We start from the raw sequence: 6,000 nt of genomic DNA, 5'->3' as shown, positions 1-6,000 counted from the left end.
TTTTCAGTACGAGCATTGATCCCGCCGGACCTGCCTCTGCTGTCGATCGATCGGCCTCTCTGCCCGAGCTTGTAAACCCTGATCTGTTTCCTCAGATCAGCCGCATCGACCCGCAGCGAGATGTCGGTCTGCACTGCATACAGATGTGGACGTTAAGGTCAGAGGTCACCATGATACCGGCCCCTGGCACTTAAAAATAGTACTTAGCATTGTGTAGCATCTTATCCTAGCTATCTTAGTTGCATACGGGGAATGGGTTAACCTAGCGATTGTTAGTGCTTGGCACTTGGTTCTAGAGGCATATTGCAGTTTCTCTTTCTTCTGACAAATGAACTTATTGTAAGTCTCTAAGGATAAAAGCATCTGCTATTTTCTGAATGTAAATGTAAATATCGATAGGGATTGTGAAAAGTGACGTCACAACGGGCGCCATCTTGTGAGGCAGAACCAACACACCAACAGAGGCGGTGACCTCTATACATGGAGCCTTCACCGTAGCGTTCAACACGTGGTGATGACATAGACTTCACAATGGGGTTCGAACATGACAGTAAGTTAAACTATTGCACCCAAAAAGTGCCTCTGTGGGTGCAGTGCGCACGTGCGAGCGTGCACCCTGCGCGCGCGTGTATTGTTTACTGGTCAACGAAACGGTCAGGGAGACGAAACGGTCAGGGAGACGAAACGGTCAGGCTGCGGTGGTCTACTGCCCCCCCGCGGTCAGTGTTGGAGTTACAACAATGCTTTATTTGTCCTGAGGGCGAAGGCACCGGGTGTGATGGGGATTTTTACGTAACCATGGAAACGACCAGGGCAGTGATGCTGCGTTCTGCTATTTTGAGATTAGATGAGCGTAGTCGCAATAACCAAATGCAGGAGAATAGGAGGATACGGGCATGATCTACATTCTGCACCTTGCAAAATCGATACTTTATGTCTTAACAAAGGATTTCAGCATTTGATTTGTTCCGATAGAACTACATTATTCATGTGTCCCAAAATTACCAGATACATTATTTGTAGAAGACGGTGCTTAATACTTCTCTCCAGTAGATGGTGCTGATGCCATGCAATATCTATCTAAGCAGCAGCTGAAAAAGCACCGCTAAAAAGTTTTAGATTTAACTATTTTAAACGGTAAGTGCGTGTAATATTGTTAATATGCTGTTGTTCATGTTGTAAAAAGCAGAGATGTCAGCAGAGATTATGCTTCGTTCAAGGACTTTTAAACCTAAGTTTGTCAATAAAATACAACGTCTCTCTTTTATTGAGTCCAAGGAACTTATGCACACTGATTTGACTCTGACTCAGTGACGGTAAATCTTTTATCCGACAATATTCCAATTTGCAGAACAATATCCTTGTTCTAATGAAACGAAACTATGTTGAAAGCATGGGACAAACTGTCATCTCAACTGGACACACCTGACGTTTAAAACAAACAGCACACTTCCAGTGAATTCCCCTGCGGGGATTGGGCAACATGCAACAGAAATACAACTGTGCACGCGCCAATCACTCAGAACCAGGGGAGTAGGCCTTCAGTTACAATTTGTAAAACAAGTTGAACATGTATTCACCCACTGCGCCAGTAATTGAACGTGTCTACGCAGGTTGAAAAACTTTTTCACAAAGGCATAAGACCCTCTATCTATCTATCTATCTATCTATCTATCTATCTATCTATCTATCTATCTATCTATCTATCTATCTATCTATCCATCCATCCATCCATCTATCTATCGTTCATAACGTTGGAAAAGCCTCAATACAATCCAAACAATACAATTAAATGTAGTGCTCATGAAAACAAATATAAGTCTTCAATATAGGATTTTGAAACATTCACTTTGCGTGACTAATTAGTCCTTTTTGATAATAATGATTCCCTTTTCTCAGACGACACTACACTATTTCATAGCAAATGATAGGCATCAAATTACAGTGCAAAAATATTATTCTATTATAGATAGGGTAGATATCATCATTTCCCCTTGAACAACATCTCTTTCAGAACACACATCCTCAAAAAAGTTGACCAAAACCTCCACTGGGGTGTCCGTCCTGTTTCCTGTCATCCTGTCCTGCTGTGATCCCGGGGTTGGGGTCGAGGGAGTGATGATGATTCATTTTTCTTTGCTCTCCTGGAAACCATGGAGGAAGAGGTTTTCAACATCTGGCATCGTCTGACTCAGTTTCTGTTTAACACACACACACACACACACACACACACACACACACACACACACACACACACACACACACACACACACACACACACACACACACACACACACACACACACACACACACACACACACACACACACACACGAGAATGTGAAAGCGTTAACCAAAGTCAAGTCAACAAGATGATTTGGGGCAGTCTTCAGGTGTTCGTGGAACAAAGTGCCTGACAGAGGGACAGGTTGGGGCCTTCCTGTCTTCCAGAGACCAGGGGGAATCGCACAGCTGGAATGTAAACACAGGGGCAGCTGAGGACAGGTGCATCATGGGTAAATAACTGAACTGCAGGGGCACGGGCGTGGGCAGGGGAAATGAGTTGTTTGAAGTCTGGGGCCGTGAATGCCAGTGCGTTCTGCCCATGTGTTTCTATTTAGGCATCAAAGGAAGCTTGAGTCCCCAGCTATTGCATTATGGGTTCAAAGCTAGCTCGCGATAAAGCCCTCCATCATATTCCATTCATGATTTATCATATCTCATATTTAACATAAATAAATATTAATGTATACATATAAGATAAACGCATAGATATGAAACATAATTTATAATATTGATATATTTCATATTTCTCTTGTGGATCAAGGTACCCTCAGACACCCATAACAGCATCTCAGGGTAAGCAGGTCATGTGACCCGATACACCGGCCTTCTAGAACCTTCCAGCTTCTCTAGTCGTCCTCCCTCTGCCCAGCGATGAACCTCGCTGCCTCGTGCCCACTGCCTCCGTCCGTTGACTGAACCCCATTGACTTCGAATGGGGACGGACGCGCAATGCATTGTGGGTCCGTGCGCCGAAGGCTCCGTCAAAAAGTTGAAAAATTTTCAGCTTTTTTCGGCAGCGACGGATCCGTCATCCAATCGGATCACGTATGCAAATGTGTGAAATGTCTCGGGCTCTGACGGCCCCCGGAAACCTCCCCCATCCGTCAGACACGCCTTCCGAGTCCTTTGACTGACGGTGCAGTGGGCACGAGGCTGACGGGTGGGGTCGAGGAGGTGGGCGAGCACTAATGGATCGCCATGGTGATGATGACCACGTCCTCTGTGGCCTGTGATGGTTTCCTGTGTTCCTGATGGGGTCACCTGACCTGCTTCACTCAGTCAGTGCCAGGCTGGGTTGACATTAAATGCGTCGGGATTCAAAACGTCTCTTTTCCAATTCCCCAGTTGCGTGTGATCAGCCCTGTTGTCACGGCAGACGCATATGTTCATAGACCGGAGGAGGACACACACATCGGGCCACTGTAGGAAGCATCCGTCTCCGACAGCGTGCCTTGTTTCCATGTTTTAGATGTTATCATTCATTCACTGCCTCATCTCCGATTATCTGTCGCGTTATTATGGATAGACATGTGACGCCATGCAACGATCAACGTTTGTATTTCCCTGGTGGGATGGATGGATAGCAACATTATGTTTAAATAGACGTCATTATGGATGGATGGTTATATAGAAGTATAGCTGGATGGATGGACGAAGGGGTGGATGGAAGGAAGGATAGATGAATGAATGTTTAAATAGATGGCTGGATGGAAGATGGCTGGATGGATAGACGGATGGCGGATGGACGGTTAGAAGGGTCGATAGATTGGTGGATTGATGGAAGGATGTTTAGATAGCTGGCTTCCATGTAATACCAAGTCAGCGGTGCCAAGCTGACTGTATGCCGAGGCCACAACACACCGAATCCTTCCTGACTTGTCACCGGAAGGTAGCTAGTTCGATCCCCGGCTCGAGTGTCAAGGCGGGGTTCCTGAACGTCAGTATGTCGTAAAAGAATCTGCTAAATGCCTTAAATGTAAACGGGCAAAAAAAAACAGTTCTTAAATGGTGGAGAACATCAGATTCTTCTGGGTACGAGGCCCGGAGACAGAGCTGTGATAGAGGGCTCCAGTGTCTCCTCCTCGCCCACATGATGAAGGTGACACTAAAAAAAAAAAAGGGCTGACCACCCAAACCCAGGAATTGGCGAAGACATGTTTTTAATCACGACACATTAACTCTCCCGTGGAAAAAGATTTGTCCACACAGCCCTGACACTGAGTCCGAAACCGTCAGGTGACCGCCTCAGGAACGCAGGGAAAACATCACGCGGCCACAAAACGGTGGTCCTCCCCATAAAGATACATTGTGCTGCTCGCGACGCCCACCCTCAACCTGAGCTCGCTCACGCTGGGAGGGAACCTCGCTCAGTCTGTCGCTTGGCAGAAGGAGGAGGGTTCTAGGAGATGGAAGGTTCTGGAAGTCTGGTGGATCGGGTCCCATGGGCCTTTGACCCTGAGATGCTATTAAGGAGGTCTGAGGATACCTTGATCCACGAGAGAATGATTAAACAAATCAAAATGATAAATCACGTTTATATAACTATGAGAAAGATATATTTACATAAATATGTATATTACTTCTGAACCACTGTTTGATGTTCGCACACTAACGCACGTTGGGTTTCTTTTGGAACATCTGGAAAATGTTTTTGTTCTGAATTAACACTTCTTCTTTCATGGGGACGTGTCAAAGTTAGCGGTGAACAGTGTTTCTCAATCTACTGAATGATTAGGGGAATAGTAGTCCGTGACCTAGCGGTCCTACTCGGTCACAGCAGGAATGCTGCAGGGACACGGCACAAAGGCTGGGCCCGAAGCCAGCACTGGATCCGGTTTCGTTACGGAGATATTCCAGAGAAAAGTAATTTGCATGAGTCAATTAAGCTTTCAAGGGAATTTGAAAAGGTGTGTTTGTGTGTGTGTGTGTGTGTGTGTGTGTGTGTGTGTGTGTGTGTGTGTGTGTGTGTGTGTGTGTGTGTGTGTGTGTGTGTGTGTGTGTGTGTGTGTGTGTGTGTGTGTGTGTGTGTGTGTGTGTGGGGTTCTGCTTGGATTGCGCTCGCACCAAGATATGACACAGGTGGCGGATGCAGTAACGGATGCAGTAAGTAGCAAGGTTTAATGGTGCGCGCCTTGATTAGGCCAATGTCCCACAGGTGTGTACAGCCTCACCCAGTCCTGGGGCAATCAGTCTGACACGGGCCAGGTGAGGCTGCTTGAACCAGCTCTCCAACACAGAAACTCCACATACAAAAATAATATTTAATAAACTTGACATACCTTTGTTTCTTGAGTTTTCTTTTGTAGACTCTGATGATGTTGTCGGTGCAGTTTGAAACAGTATATTGGCTGGATTGGCCGGTCCTGCAGGCTGTACCCCTCCACTAGATGGATCGATTGGTGACTGCCTTCACTGTGTTGTTGTGAGATACAATCTAGAGGTTCCTTTTAAACGTATTAAACCCATTTTCGAGGCACTGGATGGAATAAAATTATAGAAAGGGAATAAAGTGAAGGTCAGGCAGTAATGGGATGACAGTCTGTAATGTGAGGGTATTATCACCACAAAACAGGCACTCCGTTATCATAGTCTTACTGGAGGAAAGCAATGCATCATGGGAAATCACCGCCTCACATCTAAATAGACGCACCCACTGGACACTGAAACTAAAGAGAATAAAGTGGCAGGCGAAGATGGCTGCATTTAATTCATTAAGTTATTAGGGATTGTTTTAAGATTTTGTCAAGATGACATTTATATTTCCATGACACCAGTACAGTATTTTTGGTGGATTTTTAAAAGGATAATAGGACTTGCAGTGTTTTCTCTGAAAGGAGAATGTTCAAGATGAAAACCAGACTACAAGAGGCTACATGTGCCTATGGGCAAGGAAATAACAGACACACACACATACGCAGGCATGCACATACACACG

This window comes from Gadus macrocephalus, chromosome 6 (genome assembly GCF_031168955.1).
Source record: "Gadus macrocephalus chromosome 6, ASM3116895v1".
Taxonomy (NCBI): domain Eukaryota; kingdom Metazoa; phylum Chordata; class Actinopteri; order Gadiformes; family Gadidae; genus Gadus; species Gadus macrocephalus.
The sequence above is the reverse complement of the archived record's forward strand: the minus strand, read 5'-3'. Positions refer to the sequence as shown.